The sequence below is a fragment of the Ascaphus truei genome, chromosome 2, assembly GCF_040206685.1.
Source record: "Ascaphus truei isolate aAscTru1 chromosome 2, aAscTru1.hap1, whole genome shotgun sequence".
Classification (NCBI taxonomy): Eukaryota; Metazoa; Chordata; class Amphibia; order Anura; family Ascaphidae; genus Ascaphus; species Ascaphus truei.
In genome coordinates, this window is record NC_134484.1 from 148537291 (window position 1) to 148550354 (window position 13064).

Here is a 13064-nt window from a genome sequence, read left to right on the forward strand (position 1 = left end):
CAGTTATTTTCTTTATGATTTCTAAAACTTGTATCCAAAAGGTGTGTATTTTAGAGCAAGACCACCATATATGAAAAAATTAACCTTCCATGGAACTGTTATGGCTATAGGATATATTTGTTTTAATCTGGAAGGTACCAAATACCAACTAAACAGAACTTTAAAGGAATTTTCCCTATGAAGAGTACAAATGAATTCTGAAGATGCTCTAAACCAGATTTCAGACCATTGAGTATCAGAAATTGTATGCCTCACATTTCTTTCCCAAGAGGAAAAGTACTTAGGTTGTATGTTACTATAGATGGGACTAAGTATATTGTAGAACTATGATATACTGTAAGACCTGAAGTAGATGAAGAAAGAGTAATAATATCCTCGAAAAGTGTAGTTTCTTGTATTGTAGCTTTCTTAATCTTTGGTTGTGATATCCAATGTCTAATTTGAAAGTATTGAAATCTACTATTTTTTGCCAAACCAAAATCAGATTTGCATTGCAAAAAAGATTTAATCTGATTCTGGTAATAAAAATTGGACACTTTATGGCACCCTCCAGACTTCCATTGGTCATACAAATCAGTTGCCAATGCCGGAGTAAATTCTGGATTTTGCAATATTGGAGTCAGAGTAGAAGGAAAGAAGATAATTTGAATTTCTTGAATGTTGAGGCCCATATCCTCAGAGTAAAGCCCTGGATACATGGCTCCCATGTTTTGTAAAACTGTATGGTGGATTGTTTTAGTTGGGCTGTTAGTTTTTCCATGGTCATTACCTCATTTATTCTTTTAGTGACAGTTCTTCTGGAAGGGGTGACCAGGCGCCTCATGGGTGCCGAGGTTTTGTATTGGCTTAGTCAACAAAAAAGTCAACGGGTCTAGAGGGATTCTCAGTTTTGTGACTTCAAGTATTATATTTTGGATCATAGTCCACAAATTCTGGATCAGCGGGCATGTCCACCAAATGTGAGCCATATTTCCTCCTAGACCGCACCCTCTCCAACATATAATCGGGTGTTGCAGGGAAAACCTGTCTCAGCCTACTCGGAGTTAGATACCATTGAAATAAGATTTTCTATATATTTACCTTTGTTGTTGTGCAAATTGAAGTTTTAACTGCCTATTCCCAGATATCCTCTGAGTCCCTATCTATCTCAACATTGAGGTCTTCAGCCCATTTTAGCATGTAATTATGGTCCAGAACATTTACTGAATTCTATTCCCACGTGCATTCCTGATATCAGGCCTCTCTGGTAGGTGCCTTTATTGCAATATGTCTCAAATTTTGATAGATGGGGAAGCATGCGTTATGAGAAATTGTTGTGAGGAAATGTCTGATTTGAAGGAATTTGAAGAGATGGAGGTCTTGCATTTGGTACTGGTTTTGAAGTTCCTGGAAGACATGATCTTCCACTGTTCGACCAGGTCAGCAGCTATTTTGATATTCAAATTTTGAAATTGGTTGAATTGTCTTTTGGAGCATCCAGAAGGAAATTCCGGATTATTGAAAATAGGAGCAAGTTGAGATGGGGAGGGCGCTAATGCATATTTCCCCTTGTTTTTGGTCCATATATTTAACGTGCACCTCATCGATCACAGGTCAATCCTCCCTGCTAGAGTTTCCTTGATCCCTTCGGACCACAGAGACGCTGTGAGAAATAAGGGTCTCGCATATTAGGATTCAATTGCTTTCCAGCAGCAGGTTGTTGGGTCACTATTCCAGACCACAACTTGTTTTAGTTAGGCCGCTTGATAATATTTAATAATATCTGGAACTCCCATGCCTCCTCTTGCTCTTGAGGCTAGCATTACCTACCTCGCCACTCTAGGTCTTCTATCTTTCCAGATAAATTGAAATATCCAGCTTTGTATATCTTTCAGCTCTGGCAGGGGAATATTTATCGGGAGGGTTTGAAAATAATATAATAGTCTTGGAAGAATATTCATTTTGGTGGAGATAATTCTCCCTATTCAGGATATCTGGAATTTATTCCATGCTTGCAAATCTTTTTTCTTTTTGTCAAAAAGGGGAGGGAATATACGCTGTAAAGGGATTCGTATGAGTTTGCAATCTTAATTCCTAGGTACTTGATATGGGTGGAGCTCTATTTATAGTTAAAATTTGATTGTAGCTGTTTAATTTATGAAGCTGGGAGGGTAAAATTTAGGGCTTCAGATTTATCATTGTTAATTTTGTAGCCCGAAACTTTGCCAAATTGATCTAAAAGATGTTGGAGATTGAGAATGGACGTCAGTGGGCAGGCTAGAGTTAATATAATATCTTCCGCAAACAGGGAGATCTTGTAATTTATACCATCAATGGGGATTCCTTGTATATTGTTCTCCTCCCTAATTTTAGCCGCTAGTGGTTCAATTGATAATGCGAACAGAAGCGGAGACAAGGGGCAGCCTTGCCTGGTTCCATTTTTGATCACAATTGGATCTGAGTTTCCCCCTGGAAGTTTGACATACGCTGTGGGCTTCTGATAAATGGCTTGAACTCCCTCCAGAAATGGACCCACAAATCCAAATTGTAGCATAGTTTGATCTAGAAATTACCATTTTATTCTATCAAATGCGTTTTTAGCATCTAGGCTTAATAGTATTGGTCTATAGTTACCACATTGGAGTGGGTCTCTACCCTCCTTATGAATGATGGCTAGGTTGACCATAAACATGGAGGTTGGGATTGGTTAACCTTCCAGAAAAGAGTTAAATGTATCAAGGATATACGGGGACAGGATTGCGTGAATTTTTTTATAATAGAAGTTAGTAAAGCCATTCAGACCTGATGTTTTTGCCACCTTCAGAGATTTAATCGCCTCTGATAGTTCTTGTTGGGACTTTTTTTTATTTAGTGCTTGTGATTCCTCCTCAGATAACATGGGCAAGTTACATTGTTTAAGGTATTGTGAGATTGCCTCAGTGATTGTAGGACCACCTTTCGGCGAATCTAGGTTATACAATTTAGAGTAAAAATGTGTAAATTCTTGTGCTATTTTTTTTTCGTTATAGGTGACTTGCCCTGATTTGGATCAAATATCGGAGATTTGAGATTTAACTCTTATACCTCTGAGTTTATTTGCCAACAACCTGTCGGCCTTATTACCCTTGTCATAGTACCATTGGTTTGTCCATTTTAGTACTCTCTCTATCTCATCCACTTGGAACTGTTTAAGCTCTGTTATTGTTTTATCAAGTAATTTATAAAGTTTTTTTGAGGGGTTATTTTTATGTTGTTGTTCTAGTTTGACTATCTTATCTGTGAGTTCGTTATATTGTTTCAGATTGTTTTTTTCCTATATGAGGCTATGGATATAAGATGTCCTCTAATTGATGCTTTGTGGGCTTCCCACAACATTGCGGGAGCTGAAACAGTGTCCTTGTTTATTTTAAAGAATTCGGATAATTTGTATTTAATTGTACTCTCTATATCTGGAAAATTCAATAGAGAGTAATTTAGTTTCCATTTATATGCACTGTTTTTGATAAAGGGGAGAGAGAGACAAATCAATGGGGGCATGGTCAGACCATGTTATAGGGCCTATGTTCGACTGGGAGGATGCCCGCAGAATATTTTTGGTACCCAGAAAATAATCAATCCTAGTGTAGGTCTGATGTGGCGCTGAGAAAAATGTATAGTCCCGCTGACCCTGATGCTGTGCTCTCCATATATCTACTAGAGAGAAGTCTTTCATTAACTCCTTAAATTTCTTGTCCGTTTTTTTTATTTGACTTGAGTGGGAGCTACCTTGGGTCGAAGACTTGTCCTGTTCTGGGGAGCATACCATGTTCATGTCTCCTGCTATTATCAAGGAAGAAAGGGACTGTTGATATAGAGATTCCAATACTTCCGTTAGCAAGGTTATTTGGTTCTCGTTGGGGGCATACACATTGATGAGAGAGACTGGAGTCCCTGAAAGTGATCCCTGAACAATCAGGTATCAACCCTCTGGGTCCGAAACCACCTTATTGAAAGTGACTGGGACATTATTTCTAATTAAAATAGCAACGCCTCTCTTTTTGCTGGAGAATGATGCATAGTATGACTGGGGGAATATATTTTAAATGTATTGGGTGGAGAAAGAGTATTGAAATGTGTTTCCTGGATAAACAATATATCTCCTTTTGTTTTCTTAAATTCTTGAAGTGCAAGTCTCCTCTTCCTAATTGTGTTCAGATCCTTGACATTGAGAGATACTAGTTTTATGGAGGTTGCATTTGACATGGTTTTGTTTTGGTTAAGAGAAAATAGAGACTGTCCACTTTCCCAGGGTGGGGGTCTTGGCATATTTCAATTTTTTTAGTAGGAAGTAGATTAGGTGCCTTTTGGTTTTGTCCGATCGAGCTGGGAGAGGCGGAGTGGCGGGATAGAGGGGGCAGAGGGAAGGGGAGGAAGAGGGAGGAACGGTTGGGAAGAAAGAGAAAGAGAGGAAGAGAGAATGGGCTTGTTAAGAGCCCTAATATGGAAACCTAAATCACCGTGGTGATAAGGTATATGGGCCAAATGCCCTTGGGAGACATCCCCAGTCACAGAGCAAGGTGGCCGCCAGAAGATAGGGCAGAGAACCCTCCTTGAACTTATATAAAAAACACAGATTTTTGCAGAAACATGATAACATTTCAACTTTTTAATAAACAGTATTAACTTTGGAGTTTTGTTGGAACTGGGAACTTGAGTTAAGTTGAGTTAGGGGGGGTGGGAGTGGGGGGGGGGGAGGGAGGAAGGAGGAGGGGAGGAGGGAAAGGGGGTATAGGTTTAGAAGCAGATTCTCAGAGCTGCCCGATCCCTAGGCCTTTTGGGTCTCTGGGGATCAAATATGTATCAGAGACCTTTGAATCTGCCAATTCAGTGTGTTTATTCTTAGCTATACTAGGGAGGGGTGAGGGGGGGGAGGAATGGGAAGGGATAGGAGTTGGAGGGGCGTGGATGTATCAGAGTCGTCAGGGAGGGTCGGAGTCTCATTTTTTTCCTTGTCAACCATTTCAACTTTCAACCTTACATCTTTATATTGGGTTCACCTTATAAATCTTTTTGGAAATATAAACATGCAACCAGGACCTGCAGATCTGCCATTTCAGATACTGTGTTGATAACCTCATAAAGGGAGGGGGAGGAGGGGTGGGGAGGGGTGGGGAGGGGAAGGAGGGGAAGAGGGGGGGAAGCGTGAATCTGTCAGAGGCATTTGAGAGGGTCTGATACTCATTATTTTCTTTGTCAACCATTTCAGCATTCAAATTTACACCTTGGTATTGGGTCCACACTTTAAACCTTTTTGGAAAATGTAAATGTAACAGTCAACTCTGTCTGTCTCTTCCCCCTGTAATTATACGTCCTTCGCAGTCTAGGCTCTGACAGGTTACCATGTGGGCTTTTGAACCCCCCTCATACTACTCTCTGAGTGACTGAAGTGTGGTGGTGACTTATGGTCTGTGTATAGCCTATCAGGAATAGGTACAGACCTCAAGCCCTCCCCTTCTGGTTCCTCAGAGAGGCAGTGCCAAATTTAGGCAATCTGTTCTCCTCCTTCCATAGGAGAGGGAGTGGGAGTTTCTCCTCCTGGCATGGAGTGAGAAAGGCCAGCCAGCCCTCATGGCTGACTGGGCCTGTAAGATCTGATGCTCCAGACTCATGAGCAAGCACATCCAGAGGCCTGGATCCTCTGAACCCTTGCATCCGCTGTATGAGAAAGAACTGCAGTGACTGCAATAAACCATCCCTTTTACATACTCCTGCCTGGATATCAGTCTTTGGGCAGGGAGGATGTATGGAGTGTGTTTTAATGGAGACTGTCTCCAAAAGACTCTGGAGCCAATATAACTGGAGGCGCTGACACCATGAAGAACTACCAAAAGCCTGTCCTGGTCTCCTTGCCGATGCAGACATCGCAGATCTCCTGACCCTCACAGGTATGCCGCACCACAACAGCTATTAGCCGCAACACGTATCTCCTAGAGGGTGGGGTACATGTGCTACAATTTGAGGTGCTAGTGAGATCATGACAGGCTTTCAGACTTTGTAGCAATGCAGCAGTGTTTAAAAGGGACTTTGTTGAAGCAGCAGTAACAACAGCAAGGGACAATGGTGCAGAGAGGGGCCAGGGCTCCTGATGCTACTCCAGGGACCCTTTGGAACCCATTATTCTATTCAGAAGGACTTTCTTCCTGAGGCAACCCTGGGGAGAGAGGAACCTTCAAAGAAGTTCTCACCTGTTGAAAGGCGGGGCCTAGGGGATTGTATGAAACATGATCCTAGGCACCCATTCACTAACTAGCACGACGTACTGTGCTGTGGGAGAGGCACACCAAGATTAGCTATCTCTGGGAGTGTGACCCCCATGCAGATGTTATTATAGGGGTGACCTCCCTAGGGCCTGATACCGGGGAGTGTGCTGCCCTATATAAATCCTCCTTTGAAAGGATGGAATTCAGGGACAGGATAATGCACGAAGACCTAGGAACCCCCTCGCACCTAAATGGCACAACGTACTGTGTCGTGGGGGAGTCGCACCAGGTGGAGGTGCACTGTCACCTACCCGGAGGCATTGTCGGCCTCAAATCATGGTGTCTATACTGTGGCACCTACTATCTAAGGCCTGCAAGCACTGGGCCCGAAGAGCCGCCTGTGCTGCATTCTAGTGCCTCCACACCAACCGGTGCGACTCCAACTAAAATCCCTGTTGCGGACGACACAGGCTCATGTGCCCTTATCGCGCCCGGATGCCCAAGAGGTCCAGTGCCAGTGCCCACTGCCTGCCAGGACTTCTACACCGCGGGATCTACCACCGCAGTGTCTGCTGTGGGCCCGTGCTCCGAAGTACCGATGCTCCTAGGACTGGGATCCATGTTTATCTAGGTTCCTGAGGGTGAGTGGACTACCCCAGGGGTGTCGGGTGTGAGTCTCCAGGTGACCGCGGAGCAAGGGAGCTCTATAAGTATGGTCGCCCAGGTGACTGACTCGCCCAGATCGCGTCCTGGTGGAGGTGTCCCCATCCGTGTCTGCTCCTGATGACATCGGCCGGGTTGAACCTGACGAGAAGAACCCATCCACCACCTACCGTGTCCAGCGAAACTCCAGTCCCGGTGCGTCCATCAGAGATGCGCAATTCCGAATGATGTCAGCTATGTTCCGAACCTGCCTGCGGAGGAATCCGGGGACGTCGTCTACCTGCAGTCTGGTGAGGTTCCTGCTCCTTCAGCTTTGCAGGGTCCCATTGCGGACTACTTGGAGGAAGCGCAGGGTGCGGCCTTGTCCGGTGCGCCGTGGGTGACGAACCTCCAGTTCAACCGGATGTGAAGTCATTGCCGCCGCCGAATTTGAGCCTGCCTAGTGGTTTCGCGAGACTGTCGATGGCAGATGATGTCACCAAGATGGCGTCCACGGAGTATACGCAGCCGGCTGCACCACCGCCAGAGTCAGCAGCGGTGAGTGTGAGTCCGCTCTCACCAGTGCTTCCTGCTACGTGGCTTCAGGTATGGGAAGGGGCCATCGTGCCTCAGAGTCCCTATTGGTGTCACCTCCAGGCCAGTGGAGACCCCAGGACACCTGTGGGGACCATCGGAAGGACTTCCGGACCTCCTTGCGGCACCTGGACACCCCCGGTGACTATCTGCGGCCCCCCGTACACTTGTAAGGCCCCCAGAAAACCACGGGTACCAACCGAGGAACCCCGGAACCCCGTGGGTCCCCAGACACCTGTGGGGACCACCCAAGGACCCCTGTTGGCCTCTGGTATCCATCCTGTGCAGAAAAAAATAAAAAATAAATTTATGTGGGGGTGTGTGTGTTGTGTATTGGTGGGTAGAACATATTGTAATGTTTAGTGGGGGCAGACGGGGTGAGTGAAGGCCAAGTACCCCCTTCACTCATCTCCTCTGCCCTCAATAACTTGCTATTGTACCTTTACCCCTTCATTGCCTTAGCGGCTGTCGCTAAGGTAATGAAGCTTCTTTAGTGTAATTTTTACTAATATTGTGTGGGAGCAGGGGGTCTCCTGAGCTGAACTGATTTGATTTCTGCCTCAGGGACCCCCTGCTTCCTGCGTTAAAGGCCCTGGTATGGGGCATCAGGTGCCATTATTGCTGGCATTTTTAAATCGGTCGCGCCACGTGACCACGTGACAAAACATGTCAGATGATAGAGCATTTTTTTATCAGCCTTTAAAAAATGGCGTTCATTCTTTGTGAATACCATTTTTGGCCTCATGTCTTAGTGCGTGATAAATAAATGCATAGTCAGGCGCAAATGCACTGATTTTATCACTGCTTTGTAAATCGCCACCTAAGAGTTCTTAAATGGGATGCTAAATAATATTTATGCATATCTGGACAACCTAATCCTCCCTCCCCATTTTTCCGAAATAAAACGTGTTTAGCTACCCAAGGAGGTTTATGATCCCATATAAACTTCATTATTTTAGATTGAACCGAATCTAGGATGCTTTTAGGAATATTCACAGGTAAAGCTTGAAAAAGATATAACAGCATTGGTAAAATATTCATCTTTGTATTTATAATCCTGCCAATCCAAGAAATCTCATAAGAATGCCACTGTAGAAAATCCTTATATACTGTAAATCCTTAAGAAGATTTGGAAAGTTATGTTTATATAGAATATTTTAAGAGTTGGTAATGTTAATACCCAAATATTTGATATACATTTTTACCCATTTGAAAGAAAAGAGATTAGTAAGAAAATTAATTTGATCACTTGGAAGAGTGAGATTGAGAATTTCTGATTTATCAAAATTAATCTTTAATCCATAAACAAGATCAAATGTATTAAGCATTGCTATTAATTCATTCAAAGACTGTTCTGGATTTGAAACCACAAGTGAGATGTCACCTGCAAACATATAAACTGTATAATGAGCTGGACCCATTTGAATACCTGTAATTAGATTATCCTCCGTAATCTTTTGCGCTAGTTGTTCCATAACCATAGCAAAAATAAGAGGTGAAAGAGGACAACCCTATCTTGTCCATCAATAAATTAAAAATCTATCTATTAAAGACCATTAACTAAAGCCTGAGCATGAGGAGTTTTATAATTAGCTAATATGAATTTGATACTGTTAGAACCTAATCCAAATTGTATAATACTTGTTCCATATAGGACTAATCTACTCTGTCAAATGCTTTTTCTGCATCCAAAGCTAAACTACTGAAGGAATCTTATGTTTTTTAGCATACTGAATCATATCTAGATTCGTACGGATGTTATCAAAAGTTTGACGTCCTAAAATAAATCTAGATTGATCATTATTAATAAGAGTGGGAAGGTTAGTAAATAATTTAATATCTAAATTAAGTAAAGCAATAGACCTACTGTATAAGAGAAACATAATTCCAGATCCTTATCTGACTTAAGAAGTAAAGAGATTGAAGCATCCATCATAGATGGAGTAACTTGTTCAGAAACTAGAAATTAAAAAGATTAGTTAGATTAGGTGTAAGAAGAATAGAGACACTTTTATAAAAAGATTCTGTATATCCACCTGGGCCTGGAACTTTATGCATCTTTAAAGTTTTAATGGCCTTAACCACTTCTTCCTCTGATATTGGACATTCCAGTATTTCTCTATCCTCCTCTGAAATTTGAGGTAGTGAAATAGACTCCAGAAAATGAAGATATACAGTAAGACAAATTCACTTTTTCACTAGTATAAAGTTTTTGACAAAATGCAATAAAAGTATCCCTTTTCAATTTATCCTCATGATTTCTACCCTCTACAATTAGATATAGATTGAATAAAGTTTCTCTGTTGACGTTCTTTAAGTTTATGTGCTAGTAATCTTGCTGGTTTATTACCTTTATTGCAAAAAAAAAAACCTGTTTGGTATACATAATATCCCTTTCTATTTTGTCTGACAAAAGCATGTTGAGTTTGCATCTAGTCTCATTTACACATTCCAATGTATGAGAGGAGCCTGATCTTTTATGCTCCGTTTCACAATCCCATAATTTGTTTCTAGTACTATCTATTTCAACTTTTATGTTTTTTTTCATTCTTGAAGATAAACAAATTAATTTACCTTTAATTACTGCCTTAAAGGCGTCCCACACATTAGAAGGAGAAGTATCTTCCGGTCTATTTAAATCAAAGTATACAATTATATCCATTCTAATTTCCTCTTTAATATTTATGTTTTTAAGTAAATTAAAACCCAATTTCCAGTAAAATGTCTGAAACTGGAACAATTTTGAACAAAGCCGATATGGGAGCATAGTCTGATACTGAGATGCAATCTATATTTGTATGTGTTAACAAATCCAAGGCTTGACTGGATATAAATATATGATCAATCCTAGAGTAGGCATCATGAGAAGAATAAAATGTATAATCTCTACCTGTAGGATTTAACATACGCCATGAATAAATCATACCCAGTTGTTTTAATTCACTCTCTGATTGTCCAACTTCTGAGTTATCTTTTGTGGCATTCGATGGAGATCTATTAATGCATCAAAAGCTAAATTAAAGTCACCACAAAAGATAGTGATCTCTTCCATAAATTGTGCCATAATTGGAGATAGGTCATGAAAATTTTTATACTGATTTGTTTTGGGAGCGTAAATATTAATTATCATAATCATTTACCAAAACACATGTCCATTAATCCTTAAATATCTACATTCCTTATCCTTTTTCTTCTTTTTTAAGTTGAATGGGAAAACAAATGGGAAATGGGAAAACAAACATTTTTGCATAATGGCTACTCCTCTTCTTTGTTTTGACGCAGATGAGAAATATTGAGTGGGATATTTCTTATTATTAAGAAAATATTCTTCTTTAGAGGTAAAATGAGTTTCCTGTAAGCATACCATATCTGATTTAAATCCAAAAATAACATCATAAATCTTCCTCCTTTTTCTGGGACTATTGAGGTCTTTAACATTAAAGGATGTTATCTTAGACATAAATTAAAATACATTACTTTTTAAAACAGTCTGAGAAAGATAAAAGGTGTCTCTACCGGTAACAATTCACAAAGTTCTCACATTTAAACATAGATATTATGATATGAGCACACACAAAAAAAAATTCAACAACAACAAACCCCAATAACAATAATAAAAAATGGCTACATAAACCCCCAGTAGCAGCTATCTATATCTTCAAAAGAAAAGATAAGAGAAAATGGATCAACCTCTGACCCACGCCTGAAGAAGCAAGTAGAGAATCTCTCGCTTAAAACATATACATACTTACCTATATACATGTATGTATGTCTTTATTTATATAGCCAGAGGATGAGACACGCACTCACTATCAATGGTAATAGAGGTGAGGTACTTAGCTGCCGGTGCACTGGTCCTGGGGAGCTCCTGTAATCCCAAATGCCTTCACCTTGAGAAAGGCAGTATTTGACTGCCGAAACGTTGGACTTTATGGCATATTAAACCTTCTTTTGAGTAAGACCGTGTGCCTGTTTCTTCTTCTTTTTATTTATATAGCGCCATTAGTGTACATAGCGCTTCACATTAGTTATACAAGTGACAATCATATAAAATAACAAATAATACAAATAACAGATCATGGGAATAAGTGCTTCAGACATAAAAGTAACATTTCGGAAGAGGAGTCCCTGCTCCAGGGAGAACGTACAGAGACAGTAGGAGGGCATTCAGGTAAGTGAGTCTGCAGGGGGCCAAGCTTTATGTATCGTGTATAGTATTAGCCACGGTGTTACTCATAGGCTTCTTTAATGAAGTGTGTCTTAAGGTGGGTCTTAAAGGTGGATAGAGTGGGTGCTAGTCGGGTATTGAGGGGAAGGGCATTCCAGAGGGGCAGAAAGTGAGAAAGGTTTAAGGCGGGAGAGGGCTTTAGATACAAAGGGGGTAGAGATAAGACATCCTTGAGCAGAACGCAAGAGTCGGGATGGTGCAGAGCGAAAAATTAGGGCTGAGATGTAAGTAGGAGCAGAAGAGTGAAAAGCTTTAAAAGTGAGGAGGAGAATTGAGTGTGAGATACGTGATTTGATAGGATGCCAAGAAAGTGATTTCAGCAGGGGAGATGCTGAGAGAGATATGCAATCATTTCCTAAGCCATTGCATGTACAAGACATTACTATCATTCAGATATTACATGTCAGGTACATGTTACCCCTTTGGACAATGTGTCTCAGGAAATCAGCAACTCCAAGCGTCCGCTGCCATTCATTGCAACCAGTGTTAGGAGTTCCCTGCAAGATTGTGCCATTTTGTATTCACCTTTGGACCCAGGATCCACATTGGACCCAGGATCCACAGAGACGCCTCATGAAGATCCCTCTTCGGCGATTCATGACAGAACCACAGCGGACGCTTGGAGTTGCTGATTTCCTAAGACACATAATCCAAAGGGGTAACATGTACCTGACATGTAATGCCTGAATTATAATCATATCTTGTAAATGCAATACTAATAAGTAACTGCTCGCAATTTAGCAGTTTAAATTTGTTTGATACACTATGAGTCGTGCGCTGTCTTTTTTCTCCTATTAAAATAAAGATGTTTAGTATCATGGGAGACCAGTACTTTTAACACCTTTTACTTTCTGGGATCAATTTACTAGGCATGAATAGGTAGTGGAATAAAATGTGGTTTATTTTGGCAAAACTAGAGACATAAAATGAAACACAAAATACAATAAATACACGCTTAACTGGGGATCTGGGGGGAGTCTTTAGCCTCCCTAGGTGAAGGGCGCCTGCTCCACGTCCAGCAACACCACAGTACATTCTCCGGGAGAAATACCTGGCTATCCCCGCTGGCAAAATCTTTGTTGGTTGTTAGAACTTGGTCGCGACTGTAGAACTTGTCCTCGGCTAGGCTTCTCTGGCAACTACGTGCCAAGTCCTTTGCTATTCCGAGCAAAGCCCTTTTGAAAAGCCCGCCAGCGCTTCACTAGACCTAGTCCCAAAGTTGTCTGGTTATCTGATCGGGCAGTCCCCTTACATAGACCACGCTGTCCTATGTTCAACATGGTAGAGGGTCTGGCGACCAATCAGAGAACGGATCCTTAATTTGATAGCCAATCACAAGTTGGAGGCTCGTCCTGCTGAATGCTTCAGAAGAGGGGGTGTCC